Source organism: Balaenoptera physalus (genome assembly GCF_965194825.1).
Source record: "Balaenoptera physalus genome assembly, chromosome: 7".
NCBI classification, from domain to species: Eukaryota; Metazoa; Chordata; class Mammalia; order Artiodactyla; family Balaenopteridae; genus Balaenoptera; species Balaenoptera physalus.
In genome coordinates this window covers 26,774,794-26,798,822 of record NC_138886.1, presented here as the reverse complement: position 1 = coordinate 26,798,822, position 24,029 = coordinate 26,774,794, and the positions used below count along the sequence as shown (strand labels likewise).

Here is a 24,029-nt window from a genome sequence, read left to right as displayed (position 1 = left end):
GAAAAAGGCAGATGTTGAATTAGGATAAAGGTAGCTGGGATCAGATAGGTTAAAGCTTTGATTTCCTGCTGTGTCATTTGAACTTTATCGCATAAATTATGGGGAGTCATGGAAGGTCTTTGAGTAGGTGCCATTGATGTATACCCGTCCTATCCTTTAAGATGGAAACATAGTTTTTATTCAGTCCCCGTGGGGGAATGAATCAAAGCCAGCCTCACCCAAGCACCCTTGTCTCAGATGCCCCTCCAGAACCACTTGACTGTGCATTTGTCTTACTCACTACTTTCTGTCCTCAAATCCATGGTTTTCTGAACTCTCTCTGGAATGTGTTGTAGCCCTTTGATTCTTCAAACACATTTGGATATCCTTTCCTCACTCAGTGACTTCAGTTTCCTGCTTAGCTATAAGTTGCTAGATTTTAGTGTCATCTGCAGGTTGAAATAACAAATACTTCCTCTCCAAGCCTCATCGTCATAGACTCCTCCCCATTTTGTTCATTCCTGTAGCAATCCCAGCCAGAAAACAGCTGCCAAGAAGGGCCCTACATGGCAGGGTTGAATCATTGTGACAGACCATGTGACCCTCAGAGCCTAAAATATTTACTGTCTTGCCGCTTACAGAAAACATTTGCTGATGTCTGCCCTAGATCAAAGCAAATGAATGGTTATCAGGCAGTTAATGAAAAGCAACTAATCTGTAGGCACATTCTTGAAATGTTTTAAAATTTCAAGTAAAGAAAAAAATGCCACAGATATTTATGCAAAATAAAAGGTCATCCAAAAAGGAATAAATTCCAGGTTGTCTTAACACTTTATGTCTTATAACAATAGAGGAACATCTATATAACTATGTAAGAAAAGTTTGTGGCCTAGCCAGTTTATGACACTTATGTGAAAGCTGTAGAAAGACATTATCAAATAGGCAAGGACATGGAATATATTTTTTCCATTTATCTTTCTTGAAAAATTACTTGGAGACCTATTCCTGATATCTCTGAGATGAATCAAAATAAAGAAGTTATTAAAAGAGAAGTCACAGAATGAATGAACGAACTAGTAGCTTAAATGAAAATAATTTAAACATAAAATTATATTAAATCACAGCTAGACATATGGTGGAAAGGAAAACTCTAATGTAAATGTCTTAAATGATTCTTGGAAAGGGTAAATACACAGTAAAAATAATAACATAATGATAGTAAGATAACAATAGTAGTCTAAGACAAAAATTCTGTATACTACCTAAAAATAGGATTTGATAAGTAAGAGAATATCATATTATGCTGATTTCTTCATCATTTACAGAGTACATATGCCTGTGTATATGTACATAATATGTATTTTATTCTTTTTTTTATTAAGGTATAGTTAATTTACAATGTTGTGTTACTTTCAAGTGTACAGCAAAGTGATCCAGTTATACATGAATATATATCTATTCTCTTTCAGATTCTTTTCCATTATAGGTTATTATAAGATATTGAGTATAGTTTGCTCTGCTATACAGTAGGTCCTTATTGTTTACCTATTTTATATATAGTAGTGTATATATGTTAATCCCAAACTCCTAATTTATCTCCCCCACCCACCTGCCGCTATCCCCTTTGGTTTCTATGTCTGTGAGTTTATTTCTGTTTTGTAAATAAGTTCATTTGTATCTTTTTTTTTTTAGATTCCACAAATAAGTGATATCATATGATATTTGTCTTTCTCTGTCTGATTTACTTCACTTAATATGATAATCTCTGATTCCATCCATGTTGCTACAGATGGCATTATCTCATTCTTTTTTATGGCTGAGTAATATTCCATTGTGTGTGTGTGTGTGTGTATACATACACACCACATCTTTATCCATTCATCTGTCAATGGACATTTAGGTTGCTTCCATGTCTTGGCTATTGTAAATAGAGCTGCAATGAACATTGGGTTGCATGTATCTTTGCGAATTAAAGTTTTCTCTGAGTATATGCCCAGGAGTGGGATTGCAGGACCAGATGGTAACTCTATCTTTAGTTTCTTAAGGAACCTCCATACTGTTCCCCATAGTGGCTGCACCAATTTACCTTCCCACCAACAGTGTAGGAGGGTCCCCTTTTCTCCACACTCTCTCCAGCATTTATTATTTGTAGACTTTTTAATGATGGCCATTCTGACTGATATAATACCTCATTATAGTTTTGATTTGTATTTCTGTAATAATTAGTGATGTTGAGCATCTTTTCATTTGCCTGTTGGCCATCTGTATGTATTCTTTGGAGAAATGTCTATTTAGGTCTTCTACCCATCTTTTTATCAGGTTTTTTGTTTTGTTTTGTTTTGTTTTGATATTGAGCTGTATGAACTGTTTATGTATTTTGGAGATTAATTCCTTGTCAGTAGCATTGTTTAAAAATATTTTCTCCCAGTCCATAGGTTGTCTTTTTGTTTTGTTTATGGTTTCCTTTGCTGTGCAAAAGCTTTTAAGTTTCATTAGGCCCCATTTGTTTTTATTTCCATTACTCAGGAGATGGATTCAAAAAAATATTGCTGCAATTTAGGTCAAAAAGTGTTCTGCCTATGTTTTCGGTCTTATAGTGTCCGGCCTTACATTTAGGTCTTTAATCCATTTTGAGTTTATTTTCATATCTGGTGTTAGAGAATATTCTAATTTCATTCTTTTACATGTAGCTGTCCAGTTTTCCCAGCACCACTTATTGAAGAGACTGTCTTTTCTCCATTGTATATTCTTGCCTTCTTTGTCATAGATTGACATAAGTGCATGGATTTATTTCTTGGCTTTCTATCCTGTTCCATTGATCTGTATGTCTGTTTTTTGTGCCAGTACCATACTGTTTTGATTACTGTAGCTTTGTATTATAGTGTAAAGTCAAGGAGCGTGATTCCTCCAGCTTCGTTCTTCTTTCTCAAGATTGCTTTGGCTATTCAGGGTCTTCTGTATTTTCCATATACATTTTAGAATTTTTTGTTCTAGTTCTGTGAAAAATGTCATTGGTAATTTGATAGGGATTGCATTGAATCTGTAGATTGCCTTGAGTAGTATGGTAATTTTGATGATATTGAGTCTTCCAATCCAAGAATGAAGTATATCTTTCCATCTGTTCGTGTCATCTTCAATTTCTTTCATCAGCGTCTTATAGTTTTTGGAGTACAGGTCTTTTGCCTCCTTAGGTAGGTTTATTCCTAGATATTTTATTCTTTTTGGTGCAGTACAAAATATATTTTATTCTTAATGCTGAAAATTAGAGCAATAGCAGTAAAACATATTTTTATGAAACTTAAAAATAACCACTGGTATAGCTTAAAATTGAATGTTCATCTTCCAAGTAATAGAAAAAAAGAAAATAAAACAAAGTATATGACAAAAAAACTTGTGAGAAAGGTTACTGTTTTTTGTTGCTGTCTGACTGCGGCATTATAAAGGAAACTTTGAGAAACCAGGGGGTATGCTTTCAAGGAAAAGCAACCTGGGTCAATATTTTATGGAGAAATGGCAAAATGTGGTTGTTAATAGCCATTGAATATTGTTTTTATTCATTCATTAACAAGTATTTATTGAATATCTTACTATGTGCCAGGCACTATTCTAGGAACAAGGGATAAAGTGCTAAACAAGACAAGTAATATTCCTGCTCTTATTTAATATACATCCTAGTTGGGAAGAGGGAAAGGAAAGTAAAAAAAAAAACAAAAAAAACTAAGTAAATGAATGAACAGGATCATTTGAAAGATTATTAACTTTTACAAAGGCAATCGAGAGTGATCGTGAACACTTTGTGTAGAGTGTGTTGTATAGAGTTTCAGTGACCTCCCTGAAGAGACACTTGAACTAAGACTTGAATGATCTGAAGGATCCAACAATGCAAATATCTGGGGGCAGAGTATTTCAGGTAGAGAGAATACCAACCAGTGCCAAGGCTGTGCTTGTTGTATTTGAGGAACAGGGAGAAGGTGTGTGTGCTATAGTGTAGTGAACCTGGGGGAGAGGGGTTCCAGATGAGGTTGGAGGGAAAGACAGGAAAAGATTCTGTAGTGCCTCATTGACCTTTGTAATACATTTGGATTTAAAGTTTAATGGAAAGTCCTTGAGGTCATTAACCATGGCAGTGATATGATCCAATCATTCATGGCAGGGAAAGGTCACTCATGCTATTGTGTAGAGAGAAGATGCAGGGGGCAAAATGAATGTATAGAGGTCAGTTAGGAGGTTACTGCAGTTGTATAAGAGACAGTGGAAGCTTCAGTCCCAATTGTAGCAGATTGAAGCTTCAGATCAAAAAAAAAAAAAAAAAAAAGCAAACAGATTTTGGGTATATTTTTGAGGTAAAGGAGAAGAGATTTGCTTATAGACTGGATGTGGTGTGGGGAGGCAAGTAAAGGGATATCTCTAGGATTTAGTCTTGAGGAATTGGGTAGAGAGGCATGTTTTGTGGAGGGAATCAAGAATGTTGTATAAGCCATGTTAATTTAAATTCAAGAAGTACATTCTAGACCAAAATGGACTTGGCAATTGAACATAAGTGTCTGGGACTCAGTGGCAAGGTATTGCTAGATGCTTAGGCTTGAGTTCCAGATGGATTACTTAATGGCTGTGTGACCTTCAATAAGACTTACCTGTCTACACTTTGGCCTCCAAATCTGAAGAAAATGTGTACAACAGTGGTACTTACTTCATATGGATGTAAAATGCTGAAAATATATACTATAAATAACAGTATTTATTATGGTAGCTGCCACATGGTAAGTTTATGTGGTCTGCTACTTATGCTATGAGTTAGAATACTTTTGTCTGCAAGTTACAAAACCTCAACTGCTTAAAAAATAAAATAATTGATATAATAAGAAACCATTAGGTAAGACGTTTCTAAAATTGGTCAATTCAGTGGCTCAAGAAGTCCAGGACTCATTTTTTCATTTTGTTTTGTTTGTTTTTAGCTGTTCTCTTCTCAATTTATCAGTATATCCTTCTGATTATGGCAACTAAGGGATAACATCTAGTGGAAGAAGTAGGACTGTTTGTTCTCATTCATCTCTCTTTTCTTTCATGAACTTTTTCTTTTGAAAATTTTCAAACATATAGGAAAATTGAAAGAACAGTCCTTCTAGCCAAACCTTTTGAAATTAAGTTGCAGATTCATTCTAAATTCTAAATTCATTCTAAATTCTTCAGCATGCATCTCCTAAGAATAAGGATAATATCCTGTGTAAGAATAGTATAATCGTCAGATTTAAGGTTTACAAAAATTCCATAATATTATTTCAAATCGAAAGCATATTCAAATTCTCCATCGGCTCCCAAATATCCTTTATATCTGTTTCCGCAACCCCCCCCCCGCCAATCTAGGACCAATGATTATGTGCCCATTGCATTTGTTTATGAGTCTTTAGTCTTTCTTAATCTAGGACAGTCCCCATACCTTTTAATTTTTTGTGACACTGATGTTTTGAAAAGTTCAGGTCTTGTAATAAGTACCACATTCTAGATTTTTGTGATTGTTTCCTAATGGTGTCATTTAAATTTTTCTCAATTAACTGTACACACAGACATCAGGTCTAGAGCCTTGAGTAGATTTAGGTTATTTTAGGCAAGACAACTTCATGGGTGATGGCATGTACAACACATTGCAGCATATCAGGCACAATGTCAGGATGTCCTACTATTGGTGATATTAAGTGTGATTACCTGGTTAAAGTGGTGACCGTCATATCTCTCCATAACAAAGGTATATATTCCCGCAGAATTCAACAGTTAATCTGGGGTAGGGGGTGGTACTTCGCCATCTTGTCCTTTCTCAGCTAATGACTTCAGGATCCATTGAATTGCTTACTGCACTGCAGGTTATGAAATAGCAATATTCTATCATTCCTTTCACATTTATCAGTTTGTATTTTTTCTGTAGAGAAAAGCACCCCTTCTTTTACTTAAATGTTACATGTTACTATGGAGTCATACATTTATTTTTAATGTTATAATCAATTACAGTGATTACTATCTCTGATGCTTAAATTGTCCCAAATTTTGCCAGTTGGAACCCCTTCAAGTTGGCTCCTCTGTGCTTTGACATTATCCCTTTAGTCTTCGAATGTTCCTTTGCTTTCTGGCACAACAAGTTATCTAATATTAACCTTGCACTTTTCTGTCCCAGACATAGATTAGCCATTTCTATAAGCTGTTGTTACCTTAGGTGGGGACTGGCATTTAGAAACCAAGATACATTGTCGGGGTATTTATTGATGGTGGTTTGTTATTCCTTCTGTCTTCTTGTAGTGGAAAGAGCTAGGAGAAACATATATATATATATATTCACACACATACATATATAATCTATATAATCATAAGTTTATATTGATATCTGCAATTCAAATTTAACATTACACTGTCTTATTTTACTTTATGTTTGCCGTTTTTTCCCTTAAAGTGCATATCTTTATTTCTAATAACAGATTATATATCTATATCTATATAATATAACAGATTATATATAATATATAAACATAATAGATTATATATAATTATTATATATATTACAATACAAATAAAATAACAAAATTAGAACACTGACATCACTATGATAAAAAAACCTACTGAGTAAATTTTAAGATTTCTTTGTAGTTCTTTTTGTTTTTAGAGCATATGCCACTAAGGATACATAGTCAGAGAAGTATATTCAAAGTTACATGATATAATGTTTGTGGTTATGCTATCATTTTGTTATAGAGTATCCAGTTGTGTTCAGTTGTTTCATCTGCCTTTTTTAGGAGCAAAGAAACCATTCCTAGAAGCTCTGGGGGCCCCTTCCTGAGGCTCATTGGCAATGAAATGGGATTTTCAAGATTGTCTTTGACTAATAAGTATTTATTTCTTAGTGACATGGAGGAAAGATGGAAATGAGGATAAAGTCTGGGCTTTTTACAAGGAAGAGAGGGAAAGGCTATTTGACTGGCACCATCACTGTCTGTTACACTTATTATTATAACAATTGTTACACATTTCTAGGCCACTTCACTAAATACATGCACGTTTGCCACTCTCTACCTTTAACATTAATGTTCAAAAAATGCAAATCCCCGGTGTTGGCATGGCTGTGGTGATGATGATATTTTCATATGTTACTGATGAACGTGTAAATGGGAACTATCATTGCGAAAATCAGTTTGACAAGATGTAAAGAACCATACTTACATGGTTTGGTTTAAAAATTTAACTCCTTTGAACTTGTCATGTGGAAATAACCCAAATAATTCAAACAACTTAAATGTCTGTGTAGTGAAATGGTTAATTAACTCATAATGCAGTTGCTTAATGGAGGTGTGGCTTCATCATAAATGATAATTATGAAAACCATGTGGTAACTGTGTAGTAGGAAAAGTGTTTATAAAGCTGAATGGGGCAAAAACCCAGAATGCAAGAGTATGCCTATGCAGTAATTGTAATTTAAAAATTATGTCTTTATATGAGCAAAGGCTAGAAAAGAACCTCGTAAAAGGAAGTCAGTTTGATAGGGATGAATGGATGGTGGACTGTAGATAAATCCTTAATTTTATTTAGAATTTTGTTAGTGTTTTTCAACTGAAACAAAAACAAAGGCAACTGAGGGGAAAAATCCCTCCCATGTTCTGAAGTCAACCAGAGATTTAGCTGAGCTCTTAAGCAGATTTAAATCTTCTTTTAAAGAAAATTTTGATTGTATCTGCAAGCACTTTCATACCCTGCCTTGCCCCTTCAACTGGAAAAGTATGTCAGATTCCACAATTACCCTAACAGAATGTCAATTGTGCCAGTGGAATGTCTCATATCAAAAGCCGATGGAATTTGCTTCGTTCAGCCACACAGAGGAACTGCACCTTCAGTGCTGCCAGAAAGCTCAGTCTGGAATTGATTGCTTGAGTTCTCTCCCAGAGCACAGTTGAAGTGATTGCTTTTTGAGAAATTCTCGAAGGGATTTGCTGACCAGGTGCCTACTGGGCTGCCTGTGTCCCTGGCTAAAGCAGAACCTGAAGAAGGAAGATCCTGGGCTCATCAAGTGGAAGGGTCTTTGGGGAGGAGATCCATTCTGAGAAATGCAGTGCCAAGAGTTGAAATTGTGAGCTTGGAAAATATGATAAAGAGAAGGAGCTGGAAGGAACCATGTGGACATCCAAACTAAAAGGCCAGGTAATGGAAACATAAAACCCAGCTGAAAATGAGATTCTCAAAGCATGTATGTGAGGACATTTCTTTTATATAGTCTCTGGCCAGAACAGGGTTAGCCTGTCCAAAGTTCTAACTGTCTGGGCCAGTAAAGAAGCCCATTCCTCACTTTTTCTGGGCTCTGTTCTTACGTGAATGCTTGCAAATTACATTGCCTTTGCTGATTTTAGAATTGCCTTCACTGAGTAGCAATTTAGTATTTTCCCCTTTGCTTTAATAAAGAATCTCTACAAGCAATAGCTGTGGGAAGACTGTTGTTTTATCTTCTGTAAAGCCACTTTGAAGGCATCATCTGTTGTTTTACTCAACATCTAAGTGATGATTTCTTCTTACAGCTATGTGATAAATGCTTTTGAGAATTCTTTTTAGAATGCAGTGCCAGGAAAACATTTCTGTCTTCTCAGGAACTGGTTAGTTTCCTTTTATCCTATGGCAAGAGCTTTGAAACTGTAGTTTTACTTCTCTTTTTGCCTTGAGTGCCAGGAAGCTCACAGCTAAATGAAATACTTGAACATAATGTAAAACTTCTCTTGCAATTGTTGCCAGGCATAATTATCTTCCTTCCTTGAAAATATTCTGGTTTTGACTCATAGATACAGAGAACAAGCCGGAGGTTGTCAGAGGGAAGGCGGGTGGGGAGTTGGGTGAAACAGGTGAAAGGGACTAAGAGGTACGAACTTCCAGTTATAAATAGATAAGTCATGAGGATGTAATATAAAGCATAAGGAATATAGTCAATAACAGTGCAATAACTTCATATGGTAACAGATGGTTACTAGACTTAATGTGCTGATCAATTCGTGGGGTATATAAATGTCGAATCACTACGTTGTGCACCTGAAACTAATACAATATTGAATGTCAACTATACTTCAATAAATTTTTTAAAAAATATGCTGTTCTTGTCATCCTTTTATTGAAATATATTTATTTTTGACTAACCAATTTACTTTAGTGTTCTTCTTTGCATCATTTAAAAATTTAGAAGGGGAAAGAGATTATCTGCAAATAAATGTCCAATGGGAAAGTGAAAGCAGCAGTTTGTAATAGAAAGAATGGGGGTTTGGGTAGCACACAGGCCTGAGTTCAAATTCTTGCTTCTCTGCTTGTGAGCCTTATGAGCTTGGGCTTATTGCTGACCTTGATTAACACTCAATGTCTTCATTTACAAAGTGGATATAATAGGCCAGATAAAAATATACAATAAATTTACTGTGTGGATTCTAGCCTGGAAAAGAAAGGACTGAAGGGAGATACAAAGGTTGTCAGAAAATATAGGAAGAGCTATCATATATATTCTAAAGGACTAGCAGAGATAGGGCTAGTAGATGAACTAGAAGGTAGATTTTGATTCCAAAAAAAAAGAAGCAATTTCTCACTCTTAGATCCTTCTGATGATGGAATGGGGTTCTTGCTACCTCGGGTGGTGAGCAGACTCTAGTTGAACAGATTTGAGGTTCCTGAGGCAAAGTTCCAACCCTGGATGGAACATTGTCCTAAGTGCCATAGAAAGTTCTGCCCAGCTCTTAGTGATCTTATTATACCACCCTTACCCTCCGTAAGCTTGTTCTTAGCAACCAAACTGATCATATCACACCACAGTCTGACCAGGCATCCCCCCAAACCTTAGAAAGTAAGTTCATGGCTATTTTTCATTTTTTAGTGTTGCCTTTATCTGATATCCTGCAGGCACTGTGGAACCCACGAAGACCCTAACCAAATACAGTCAGCTCTCCATGTCGGAGGGTTCCACATCGTGGATTCAACCAACTGTGGATAGAAAATATTCAGAAAAAAAATTGCAGCAAGTTCTAAAAAGCAAAACTTGAATTTGCTGCAAGCCAGCAACTATTTACGTAGCATTTACATTGTATTAGGTATTATAAGTAATCTAGAGATTAGTTAAAGCAGGCAGGAGTTTGTGCGTAGGTTCTATGCAAATACTATGCCATTTTATATAAGGGACTTGAGCATCCTCAGATTTTGGTATCTATGGGGGTCCTGCAACGAATCCCCTGCAGAAACCGAGGGATGATACACAGTCGACACTTGAACAACAGGGGTTCCACTTATATGCGTATTTTTTTCACTGAATATATATCACAGTACCACACCATCTGCGGTTGGTTGAATCTGTGGATGTGGAACCGCAGATATTGAGGGCCGACTGTAAAGTTATTTATGGACTTTTGCGTGGAGAGTCTGTGTCCCTAACCCCTGCACGGTTCAAGGGTCAACTGTATAAGGAACCCAGAGTTAGAGGTAAGAGTTTCTCACTAAACTAACTTAGTCGGTCTATAAATAAATTGCTTTCTGATTAAAAGCATACCCAATTCACACTTCTAGTATTCCTCCCAAACATTCTGTTTCAAAATTTGAGGGTAAATTTTGACCCCTCCTTTACTGAGGTCTACCATGTCAAATCAGTAACCAAAGACCTATCTAGTCCTCTTTGAAATGTTTTTACAGCCACCTCTTCTTTTCTAGCTTAGTTCAGTGGGAAAAGGGAGATGTTGGGACAACACACTTCTTGATTCAAACTTCAGTTCTAATCCTTTCTAGCTAGATGACTGGGCAAGCTATTTAACCTCCATGAGCCTCTGCTGATTCATCTGTAAAATGGGCTTGCTAATAGGGTTGTTGTAAGGAATAAATAAAATAATGTATACAATTCACATAGCATCGGGCTAGATGCATAATAGTTACTCAATAAATCTTGGTTCTCTTTCTTCTCCCTTACCTTCTCTAAGGGTTTCTCTGATGACATTAGTTAGAATGCTAATATCTGTCAACTGGCAATCAATTACAGATTGTCCTGAAGTATTCCATAGAAGCATTTTATTATTTTTAGCTTCTGATAACTCTTCTCTCCAACTAAACTTTAAGCCCATTCATTTACTTAATACCCACTTTTTTAAAAGTGACTAAGTACCAATCACTGACTGACACTTTCAATGGATATGGGAATTCTATTCTTAAGGGGTGTACTTCCTGGTACCTGGCACATATGCTTATACATATCGAATGAATGACTGAATAAATACTTCAAGCATCACAATTTAATCCTGTGACTCAAGGTAAAATGGATAGAAAGAGAGAAAGACTGGAAAGAAATGAGATCAATTAGGTGATTATCACAATAGGCCATGTGAGATAAAACCAGTATTTGGGTAGGGAAATGACAATAGAAAGGAAAATCCTGGGAGACAATTTAGGTAGGGCATAAAGATTTTGGATAGAAGAGTGATTCTGGAGGTAAACTCATCAGGAATGATTTAGTGACTGGCTATCAAGGAGTTAGAAGGGAAACAAAATCAATGTTTTGAGTGTTAGTGTCCTTATGGTCTGTAGGTACCATTAATTGGCATCAGGGATTACAAAGTGGAGTATGTCTAATGGGAAAGATGAGTTAAGCCCTAAATGTGTTTGGTTTGAGGTGTTGGTGGGATTTTCAAGGAGAATTAGTGAGAAATTTGGGAGAATATCCCAAGAGATAGGAATGTAGGCAGAATTTTTCCTAGAAAGACAATGTGGAGAAGAGAATTTTAGGTAGAGGTAGCAAATGTGCAAAAGCCTAGAGGTTAAAAGGGTCAGCACCCTTAAGCCTTTTACAAGTAGTGTGATAAGAGGAATGGGGGGTGAAGGGGAGAAAAACAGGAGCCACAACTGGATCTGTAAGGCAGGGTCAGGTCATAAAGGACCATGTATGAAAGATAAAGGATTCTAGACTATGTCTTGTAGGTGATGGGAAGCCATTCAACATGTACGTGGCCGGATTATTAGATCAGGAAATACAGGATGGAAGAAACCTACAAGTTGTCCTTAAAGTAGATGACACAGGCCCCAAGACTGGAGTCAAAATGGTCCTTTTCCAATGAGCCTAATCCTTGAAACTCTACCACCAAGACAAGGTCTTCCCTCTTATTAGGCTCAGTTAAGCTTTCTGCTCTGGATAAAAGGTAGCTTTTCTTCTTCTTCCTCTCCTCTTCTTCCTTCATCTGCTAACAGAGGAAGAGAAAGAAGATGAACTTCCTTGCTCTCCAACTTCAGCAAATTCCTACTGTGGATTCTGAAGGAGGGGAATCATTTTCAAAGTCATTTAGGGGAGAATCTATGGATTGTGTTGCCAGCAGAGTCAAGCCACCCCCTACATTGTTTTTGAGCATCTCTGGGGGATGTAGTGGAGGGTTTCTGCAGGAAGAGGAAGTCATTGATTTCTCTTCAGATGAGAGTTCTCTGGCACAAATTCTGGAGTTCCCATTTCCTAGGGCCACCCCCTCTTTGGCTGTGGTCACACCTGATCTAATGATTCTGTAATGAGAAGCAGCATGACATTACCATCTTATATCTCTGACCTGCATGTGAATGTGTTACCAACAGAAAGGAAACTCGGGGAAATCAAAACAGGAAGGATTCTATTATCAGGCCAACGTGCCCACTATTGCTGTGCTACGAACGCCTTATTGGCATTCCTATTCACGTCCAACCCCAGCGTAATTAATCACTGGTGCATTTGCTATCCCAGGCTACACAGATATGTCTTGAAGCCTTTTCAAGTTTCTTCCAAGCTTCTTGCCTTGGCATTTTCCCAAGCTGCTTCTTGAAGAACAGCAAGCTGGTATTTGGAGCATATGGCCATGGTCTGTTTGTGTGTTCATTAAATCAAGATACCAATGAAAAGAAAGCAGAAAGCTTTCTGTCCTTTAAATGAAATTGTCAACCCAGATATCTGCTGCCTTTCCCAGACCCTGGCCTGAAATGCCTGGCAAGCGGGGCTGTGTTATAATGACAAATTAATTCATAGCGGACTTTGATCGTGGCCTGAAAAGTTTTTTGACATCAGTTTTTAGGAGTTGCATTTAGAAAATCAGAATTCACTTTAGCGTCTCCAGTTCTTAACAACAGCAGGGACATCTTGCCATATCTGGAGTGTCAACCTCAGAGATGAGGATGGGAGGGGAAACTTCAGGGCTGTCACAGCTGTGTGCAAAAGGAAGGCAAGGGTGGGAGCTCTTCAGCTGCATAGTCAAAACCCACCGGAAGGGGGCTGTCTTGCCGACTCGAGGCCTGTGCACAAACAGTGCTGTAGCTGCCTCTCTCTCCCTCATTTTCCCTTGCTGTCTCCCCCTGCCATGTAACGTGTCAAAAGCAAATGAAAATTGAGAGGATTCGGCTGAAAATAGAATTGAATTCTATTAGTCAGCCTAATAGTGAGGTTGCATTTGGAAATACAGTGCAGTATAGCTAATGTTTACCACTTGACTACTCATGCCCCAGGCTCAAAATGCATAATGATGCAAATTAAAACCCAGCAAATGGAGGAGCTGGAATCTCAAAGATAACCATACCTAACGTGGGGCATGACGGAACATCTGCTCTTTAATTAATCTTACGTAAAGACGGAAGCACTGCATTAAGATGCACAGTGTTTATGACAACTGTTTTTTTGTGGTTAACATGCTCCTGGACTCCCTCATGTAATTGTTGCTGCTTTGTAACTCACACAAAGCCCAGCTGAGCAACCCCCATCAGTCAGAAAGGAAAATATGGGCAGGAAGGGGACTGAGAAGAAAATATGATGATTTCAGAATATAAATCAGGCCAGGCACCAGTCACAACTTTCATTCGTTACTTATGGGGTTGGCCTGTGTGGTAGAAACTTAACCAGAATATTTCCTTTTTTAATATGAGAAATCAATTTTGTGTGTGTGTGTGTCTAGACACACACACACACACACACACACACACACACATATGTACATATTAATGTGTGTCATATTTGATAAAGAGCTTTTACATATAGTACAATGGTTAAAATTATAGGCTTCAGGGCCAGACTGTCTGTTTGAATTGTTTCACTATTTCCTAATCTGTACTATTGGGTTAAGTCCCTTAATATCTCTGTGCCTCAGTTTCCTCATCTGTGTAAAAAGCCTAATATCAATTCCATTTTTAGAAGGTTTTGAGGATTATATTATTATCACTGTAATCACTATTTATAGTGCATTAACCATGTGCCAGGCAGAAGTGTATTACTTCATTTACATGAAATAGCTCATTTAATCTTCCCAATAACCCTATCTCATAGTTAATAAGCTAGTATGTGTAAGACTCTTAAAACAGTGATACATGTTAAAGTATGCAATAAATGTTAGTTGTGATAATTACCATGACTTTTTATGTCATCTATAATATTTGTTATTATTTAGTCCTCACCACTACCCTGTGAGAATGGGTCTGTTGCTTTCCTCACTTTATAGATGTCAATTGAAGCTCAGAAAGATTCATTCAGGTACCCAAAGCTAAACATTTGGAGAGTGACAGAACAAGGATTCTAGCCCCAAATCATCTGACTTAAAATTCTGTGCTTTAATACCCTTCTTATTCTAAAACTGGGGTGATGGGAGATTGTCAGAATTGAAGGGGTTAAAAAAGAGGTGAGCAGTTTGAAATGCATTGTAATAACGTGTTTGTTCAAATCCGTGTTACCAAATCAAGCATGCTCAGCTCTCTGAAGGAAAATGGAGGTTATCTCAGATGTCAAAACACTTCCCGGTGAATATTACTATTTTGGACACTGGCCATTTTCTAAATTTCAATATTCATTTTTGCTCCACCACTGTTTGGTATTCCTGTGGTATTTATTCACCAAGCGCAAGGGTAATATTATGGAAATGAGGAGGCATCAAGATCTTAATTTTGCTCTGACATGGAATCTATTCCTATTTCATATACAGGTTGGCTGTTATTTTCTAGCAGATGCTTTAAGGTTGATCCATATAAAATTCACACACTGTTGAGAATTAGGCGGGGTGGGGGGGGCGTGATGGTGGGTAAGGGGAAAAACAAGAGAAAAGGACGAAGGGGGAAGTGAGATGCTTATGGTTTTTTTTGACACTGAAATGGAATCTTTAAGTGTAAGTATTTCAGAGCCCTGGCAACGAAGTCTCCTGATTGCTGGGTGAGCTTCATTTAGTGGTGTTATTTCCCCATGGCTATTAAGAGTCTTCCTGGAATAAGCACAAGAAGCTAATCACAAACAAAGACAGCAATGCTTCTTCCCGACCACCTTGTTCCCTCCACTGGAGGGGGCTCTCTCAAGCCCTTCTCTTAGGATGCGAAAACAGACCAGACGGGTGTGCTATCTCCATCTTTTGGCCTTTAGCAGAGTCTTTGGAACAAAGCAGGGCAGCAGGGCTTCTTGAAGACTTGCTTGGAGGTAGAGAGAGAGAGAGGCTGGATGGAATCTTGAATAAAAATTATAGGTTCTGCTTTAAGCTGAATAAAAATAAGCTATCTGAAGAACATATAGAAGCGGCATGCATGCTGCCTCTGGATAGAATTCATTTTTATTTGTCTATCTACGGATAAAGGAGGAAGATAGATAAATTGAAAGGAAAGTGCCATTTCTGTAATGCTCACCCTGGCGAAGGGTGTGAAACAATATAAAAATAGCGGCTCTTCCAAGATGACGGCTTCACTTGAAGTTCACCCACCTCTCTCCCCATTCCTCGCCACCACCACAAAAAAAAATATTCAGACCTAGCCTAGTCACTGTGGGGAAAAGGCAGCGATCTTTTGTACGTTGTTATAATTAACCAGGCCCGTTTCATCATCAGATTATAGAATGGGATGCAGTGTTAAAAAAAGAACTAAAGGAAGAAACCAGGAGAAATGACCATTTTAATTGCATGTTTATTCTCTCCTCGCTTTCCCAAATTGGTTTCGTTTCCTCTGAGTGGGGTAAGTGCCAGGGTATTCATAGGAGCAGGGGGCCAGGGTGGATTCCACCATTTACCAGCATTTGAATTACCTCCGGACGGATTGGCGGCCTCTAAATTTATACCCTTGAAGGCACAGCAACAAGCCTTCATCTCCTATGGAAGAGACTTGAAAGCATGCCAGAACAGGACCTCCGTCCTGCCTTCTTAGAGTCCTGGCACGTAGAATCACACAAGAAAACAAAAGGCATTTGTGAAGAGCCGTCCAGGAAGAAAGATTAACAATATAAACCGAGGGGGGGAAAGAGAAAGAAAAGAAAAAGCCCTTTAAGATGGTTTTGTGCTTATTTTAATAGAACTTGCACAGTCCCTGAATATCCTCTAATCAAAACCAAATGCTTGTTGCTGTACAGCGCTCTTCCTTTGTTCGCTGGTAATGCCCACTCTGCTCCGATGGGGCTGGGGCCAGGGCTGCTGGCTTATCTCTCCCCCAGGAATAAACATCATCCTCAAGGTTAGGGCATGCGGCCCGACTTGTAACACCCCAGGAAAAACACCCGTTGGCAGCTGGACCTTGTGGTCCCGTCACCCCCAATGCCTGATGAAAAACTTGAAGATGTTTTTTTTTATGCCTTGTGATCCTGAAATATGTAAGGAACAGGAATAGCAAAAGGAACTCCTTTTTTTCCCCTCCATCTCTGTCTCTCGTTCACTCTGTCAGTCCATCTGTTCACCTCGATGGGGGGGCTTTTCTCCTCCTTTCTTCCCTCTTCCCCCCTCATCCTTCCTCCGTCCACCTCTGCTCCTCTGTCAGTCTCTGACTTACTTGCGAAAAGAAAAAAATCGGTCAGCTTTCAACTTGATTGGTTCATGTTGCCTGACCTTGACTTTATGTGGGCTGGAAGGATTTCAGTCTTGGTTTTATCAGAATTAGCTTTTATCTGCACAGAAGTACCAGAGGAAGTCACTCATCTCCTCGTCTTTCACCTTAGGCTGGCTGCTTTCTCCTCTAATTTCTATAACAACATGAAGAAAAGAAACAGGATGATTGTGATGGTTATGGAGATAGGACTTTTACTACAGGGCAGAGGGGATGAAGCCGTAATCAAGTCCTGGGCTCGGGATCAAGGTCTTTGGGTGACGCTGGGTGAGGTTATTAAGGGAATCAGACAGCCTGTTTTGTTTTACCGCCAGACACTTCTTTTCAAAGGCTTGTGGGGTGTCCTGCAGGAGGGGAATGGGAAGGAAGAAGAGGACCCTGGAAACCCAGATACACAGGATCTGCACCTTTTCATGTCGCCCCAGCTCCGTGCAGCACAAATTGACTTTGTAATATTGGCTCTGAAAATGAATACCCAGGACATCACTCTGTGTTACTTTCCTGTGAAATTACTTTTCTGAATGAAAATATTGAATTCCTTTGAAAGCAAGTAGTATAATATCTCTGGAAATGAAAATCCTGTGGAAATCACAAAGGAAAGAAGACTGAAGGATATGAAAGCTTTATATCTCTAAATGTTAGTCAGTCCTGCATTTTTTTTTTTTTTCCTTGACAACAATCATAACTGCTCTTTCTGATGTTGATACACTGGGTGTTGGAATCTCCTAGATGCTTCTATTACAGATTTAGGTTTTATCTACAATAAACAGCTAATATCATTATCTTAATTTACTGCAGCATTTGTATGCACTAGGTGCTTTTTGTAGTCTACTTGCCTAGTGAGTCTGACCTGCGGAATTTTCCTTGTCTCAAGGGGAACATATTGACTTACCGCCAGGCTTCTGGCTGTCACAGACAGAGCTTCTGCTGAACTGACAGATGAACAGGGCAGATCCCTCGGAGGAGGTAGAGGCGTGGACGACAGACCTTCTCACAGTGCATCAGCTACCTGGTTGCTCACCATTATTCCTCAAATCATCTTGAGAGGGGCGGCCTCCACCCTTCTTGTTATATTGACAAGCTCACCATCTGTAGAGGGAATTTCCCACAAATAAAAGCACTCCCTCTAGAAACACATTCCCCTTTCCATCTTCTCATTCATATCAGTTGTTTTAGGCTCGATTAGTTGAAGCACCTTTGGTTTTTAGGTACATTATGTTTGGTGACATGTATTCTTTTGTTTTTGTTTTTGTTTTTAAAGAGCAAGGTGTCCATTGTCAACTGAATAAATTATAAAACGCCTCTCTTAAGTTCTCCCCAGATCAGTAGTCAAAAAAGTCAGGAAAGAGAGGAACAAACATTAAGGGGAGGATCTGGAAGCCCAATCAAGATAAAGTGATTCCAAAGGAGTGTTACCTTTCTGTAAAGGAGATGGAGCCCTCTGCCCAGATGGAATTGCAGGCCTGCCTGATGCTGAGCTGGGCAGAGACGCAGATGAGATCGTTGAGATGCTGTCAGCCATGTTTGCAGTATGAGGGGAGCCAAGAGGTACTAGGTGACTGAGCCAATATCTTGATTTCCAAAAGCTTTAGAAAACTTGAAGATGCTTGTGATTTTTAAATAGATTAAGTGAAAAATTTTGAGCCATTACAAAAGGTATAGCGATCCCTGGGACTTAGCAATAATCCCTAAGAATAAATTATGCCCTCACATCTTCATTTCATTTTGTGGATCAAATCTTGCCCGTTTATAAAATCCTGTAGTCACAAGAGTAGGATATTTGAGCTGGGTGCTTTATAAAACCTTAAAGTGAAGATGAAAACGGAGCTTGATGGTTTTCAATTTGGCGGATATGTAATTGGTAGAGTGTCGCAGTGGCTGTCAGAAGGGAGATCCCTGGAGAAACGGTGAAACTTCAGGTCATTGATGTGGCCCAGGCCAACATCTTTTTATTGAGATAGGTGAAGACTTATTTGTTGAAGTGGCAGATGATATGGAGCCGGAAGGAATCATAAAGAACATGTCTTATATCAAAAAACTCAACAAACTAGAGGGATGACGTTTAACGTAGATAATGGGAAGTTTCATACTTCAATATAAGTGTGGCTTCATGTGAAAATTAAACCTTTGCAAAAAAGACAGATGATTTGGGTAAATACAGTCAATGTGAAAGGCTCCTGATTCTTCCGGCCCCACCCAAAAGACTCCTGCAAGATGTTGTTCAGCCAAGTCGATCTCTTCAAAGAGGTGGTCAAGTGTTCCTTTGGATCTCCCGTACCTTCTAAGTTACGCTAAAAGAACTCATAATTATACCCTATATTTATATACACTACTATATGATTTTATATATGCACACGTTCCAGCATATAAAGGGTGCTCAAAATATATTCATGGATTGGGGTTCCGAATCATTTAAATTCCGTTGCTCCCTTGAGTAATCCATGCTGCCTTCATCATATGCACTTCTGCCCTGGGACATTCCTTGTTTGTATCTCCTTTTGCAGAACGCTTTCATACTACTGAGAATTAATATCCTAAGTCAAACTTCTGATATTAATTTTTTTATACCAATGTTCTTTAAGTCATTTGGCAAGGTGAGGCTCATGATCGATTAATGTTTCTCAAACATACAAATATAATTCCAATGTCCCAAGTATTGGAGATCAAAAACTCAGGTGTACAGACACCCCTTGACATGACCAGTGGCTAAATTCCTTACAAAGGATGCCAGCCAAAACTGATATGCCCAAAGCAATTTTCCAATAGAGTAATGGCACAGAAGAGATTTAGGATATTTCAGCCACTCTAGGGGGATATCATTATTTCTATTTAATCCATAGTTACTTAAGCTGGACTCATTTAATAAGTATACAGGGTGAGAGGTGGTGTAAACAGAGAAAGAGTTGGAGGTGATAAATCAGCTTCCTTGTACTGCCACAGGGTTGATGGCGATGGGTCATATCATGTCTTAGGATTTTTCTTTCTATGCTTAAATAAATTAAAAATTGCGAAAAGTGAAGCATGTGCCATGTTGCTCTGTGTAGCTGTGGAATCAAAAGCAGTTAATGTGAGAAAGAAAACCACAGTGCAGAAAAGCACAAACACAGCACAAATGCATCTCACTTGTCAGGCAATGGAGAAACGAACAGTGTAAAGGATGGATACTAGAACGTTGTCATTCACCAGAAATTACAGTCTCAGGTACTGCGGTGCCCACCTACCATGGTATTTGCCACACGTTACATTGCATCACTGTATTATTTCACTAAAAGGCCTAAATAAAATTATGTATATATCAAATATGTAAAACACAAATGTATCTAGACCAAGAAGTGCCTGTGTAAGCTTTTATAAAAATAGTCGTAGATCCAAGAAATGTTTATTTTCATTTGTCCAGGTTTGAGTTGTAATGTGAGCAGAGTACATGAGCATCATAGATTTTCAGTCTCAAATTAGAACATTCTTTTCTGGTGTCATCAGAAACCAGCAGTGTGCATGGAATCCTAGTATTGACACCCAAGCTATTTCTCTTCAAGTTACTCTTAACTAAGTAGCAGCCAAGATATTCTTTGCCAGATCATGTGTCTTGAGTTAGTTTGGAAAACATGTACATTGAACATTTCCTTCCTCCCTCCCATCTTTGATAACTTCCTTCTTTCTTCCCCACTGTGATAGGTGCTGTGAACCTGGTGAGAAAGAAGAGACATGTAGAGCAATTATCACAACACAGTACGGTCTGTGCCATCATCTTAAAGGTATGTATGGAATTTCAAGGGCACACAGATTTGGGGAGTGGGGTTTGTTCACCGAGGGTTTCCTGAAACAGCTAGCCATTAGATGGAGTCTTGAGGCTAGTTTGTTATTTTCAAGATTCAAATGAAACATCAAGCTCTGGAAGGATTTTTCCAAATTTTCTAGTCTTTCTTTAAGATACGAGCAAAGAGCTAAAATTTACTTTTGTGGCTAAGTTGGCTCATTCTCTCTGGCTCATTCTCTCTTGCGCTCTGTCAACTCTGCTTTTCATTAGAAATAAATTTGAAACATCCAAAAGCGTGTTAATCTGGTTGCTAAGCTCAATTATTGAAAAAGAACAAGTCAAGATCTTCTCGTAAGGAATATTGAGCAAATAAATGGAAACAAAACTTCTTAATGGTGTGGTAGTGGTGGGTGGAGGGAATTCCATTTTTTTTTTTTGTCCTGCAGAGAAGTAAGCAGGGGTGGAAGATGCCATAGTTGAGTGTTTGGAAGGCCTTGCCTACAGCTGTGCAGCTAAGTCACCGTTGACAGTGTGAAGGAGTTGTAAGGAGGTAGATTGCACTCACCTGGGGGAGGAATAGCAGATGAGTCATTAATATCATCTGTGTATTACAATAGGACAGCTCAAGATCTGGATTTGAAGCACTAAATGTGTCACCCTCACCTTACTTTGGTACAGTAATGGAAAAGCCGGATAGAGCTGAGTAGAGAAATGTGGTAGGAAAATAATGGGACATTAGTCCAATTCTTGATTCATCAGTTATTAATAACATGACCTTTCACTGCCTATTAAACCTTTAGGACTCATACTGCTCGACATTGCAATGTTGGAGGGTGAGGGAAGGGTTTATAATAAATTATCTCTAATAGCGAATCTAATTTAAAATTTTTCACCAAATCACCAAAGGAGAGTTCAATTTAATTCCTGTATGTTCATTGCATGTACTGTTCTCCTATGAAATCTTCATATATAGATGTAAACATACATATCTGGAAATGATGTAGAAGGCATATTATACCCCAGAGCTAATAAGGGTTCACTAATTCTCTGTCTTGCCTCTATGTACCTCAAACATATAATTTCAAACCTTTTGTCCAAACCCATTTCCAATTACTCACCTTCAAGCATTTCCCATCTCAGGCAATTCTCACAATTGTCTGAAAATATCAGGCATATTTTCACCTCTGTCTCTTGACTTGTTTTCTTAGAAAGTTCTGTAGCTCAGTGATGCCCATATTCAAATCCAGCCCATCCTTCAAGGTCCATCACATCGGAACTATTTCCACGGGCCAAACCTGACTACCTCCTCTCTGAAGCTGAGAGGGGTCTCAGCTCTCCTGCAGACCACCCAGCTCTCTTAACAGCACTTGCCTGTTTGCTGCCTGGCATTAGATTCATCTGTCTAAATATCTGTTTCCTTATTAAAGAGGGACTGGATCTTATTTACGTGTACGTTCCCAGAGCTTATCAGAGTGCTTGGAACATGACGGACAACCAGCGTGCTGGTGGAATAGAATCAGGGAAAGATTGTCTTTTTAAGTAGACACTCATTCGGAGTGAAAGTGTGAGCCCTCTCACCAGCACGAGACTGTACATGATGTTTCCCACCTTCTGCTCCAGCCATACTGGCCACCTTGCTTTCTGCTGCTGAAGCTGGTCCAAGCCTTTTCCTGCCTTAGGGCATTTGCTTCAGTTGTTTCCCCTGCCTTCAGGCTCTTCCCCAGATAACAGCAAATCCCTCTTCTCTCTTCCATCAGCTCTCTGCTCAGGGAGGCCTTCTCTGACCACCCTATATAAAATGGCAATTTATAGAACTCTCCATTCCTTATCTCTTTCATTTGTCTCCGTAGCACTCATGACTATTTTTCATAATATGTACTTATTTGTTTGCTAGCCATTTGTTCCATCAGAATGGAGGGTCAGGAGGGCAGGATTTGTGTTCACTGCTTTCCCCCCCCAGTACCTAAAACTATGCCTGGTGCATATTAAACCCTGTGGGTCCTTCCTCCAGAATCTGCTTATTCTCGTCAGCGTGTCTGAGGTTTCTCTAGACTCATGCCAGCTTGAAGTCAATGCTGCTTTCTTGCTTCTGGGCCCTTATCTCTACTTCCACAGTCTCTCTTCTATACCGTAGACCTCAAGTTAAGAACAGCTGATCTAGTGGAGCAGGAAGGTATGAACTACAGCAGTAGCCATAAGATTCATAGTATATATTAAAAGAATAGGGAGAGATAAATAACTGAAGGAAAACAAAAGGTAAAGGTATATGGTTTTTATAGAGAACCCCATAATCAGAAATAGAGTGTAATGAAGCCTATTCGTTATAGATAATACATTTTAGTTTAAAAGAGGGCTAATAGCTGATGTTTAGTTTGGGCACAATGACTCAAGTGAGATTCAAGGATACATGGAAGCTTTAGTAAGTAGTTTCCATGTTCAAAGCATGATAGTGACTTCAAAGGGGCTTTATGGATTCTGCTCTGAAGAAGTTTATGTTAATGATATGGTGCATACTTATTTTTTGGTAAGAAATCCTTTGGAATGAGCCATTAAACTTTACCTTGATCTTATAAAGTAATTTAATATGTAAGATTAAAATTGTTCATAGATTCAGTGACAGTTACACCGGGTCCACTTCTTTTTAGAATGACCCTAATCTGCACTCAGACCCATAATTACTTGGAACCACTGGACTCTTAGTTTCTATTTCTGGCTGATTTTATATGTTTTTTCCATAAAATTCTTAAACAGGTTGCATCCTGATCAGATGGGCCATATTTGGCTGTTGGGTACCATATTGTAAAACACAAGTGGTAAGGGCTTTGAAGAGATAAGATGCATGGGTGAAGGAGAGAGAAAAGGGGAAGACGACTTTTAAATCTATTTATTGGACAAGTATTTATTGAGCATCTTCTATGTACCAGCACTGCCTGGGTACTAAGCATATAAAGATAATTAAGGCATATTTCCTGTCCTTGTCTAGATTTTGAGCCTATATGATGGGGAAACAAAGAAGAAAGCAAAGGACACCGAGTAGAGAAAAGATTACAGGTTAAGACTTGGGCTTGTTGAATTTGAGATGAAAGCAATACATCCAAACGGTCTTTACCGTGCTTTTGATATGAGTCGAAAAGTCTAAGTTCTGTGGGGAAAATGCAGTGAATAAAAAGATAGACCAGCATGACATGGATGTGAAAAGTCTGTTTTCTATTGGGAAGTATACATTTGATACTTTATGGATGAGAGAAGGGTTTCTTTTTTTTTTTTCCTTTTTCCTAATTTAAGTTAGGACTTCTTGCCAAGTTTCTGCTTAGGAATTCTGAACTGAACTTCAAATGTTTAGGGGCTTCTGTTTTAAACACATTTGGAGTTGTGGCTTCTTGTTCAAGGAAGAAACCCCTTCAAGTACATCAAAGAGCTGTGAAAAAAGATACAGTGTGTTGACAATTTTTGCAAGGGCATCAAAACCAGAAAATTTTCT

The 24,029-nt window shown here is 38.5% G+C and overlaps 1 long non-coding RNA gene across 3 annotated transcripts in view; it reads left to right on the top strand.

Annotated features, from left to right (window-relative positions):
* The window catches only part of LOC309665077, a 514,078-nt gene that overhangs the window by 326,620 nt on the left and 163,429 nt on the right, over positions 1 to 24,029 (top strand). For all 3 annotated transcript variants that reach the window (XR_014266191.1, XR_014266192.1, XR_014266193.1), the window contains exon 4: positions 20,467 to 20,546. This is a non-coding gene — a long non-coding RNA (uncharacterized lncRNA). The remainder of the gene's footprint in view (positions 1 to 20,466; positions 20,547 to 24,029) is intronic.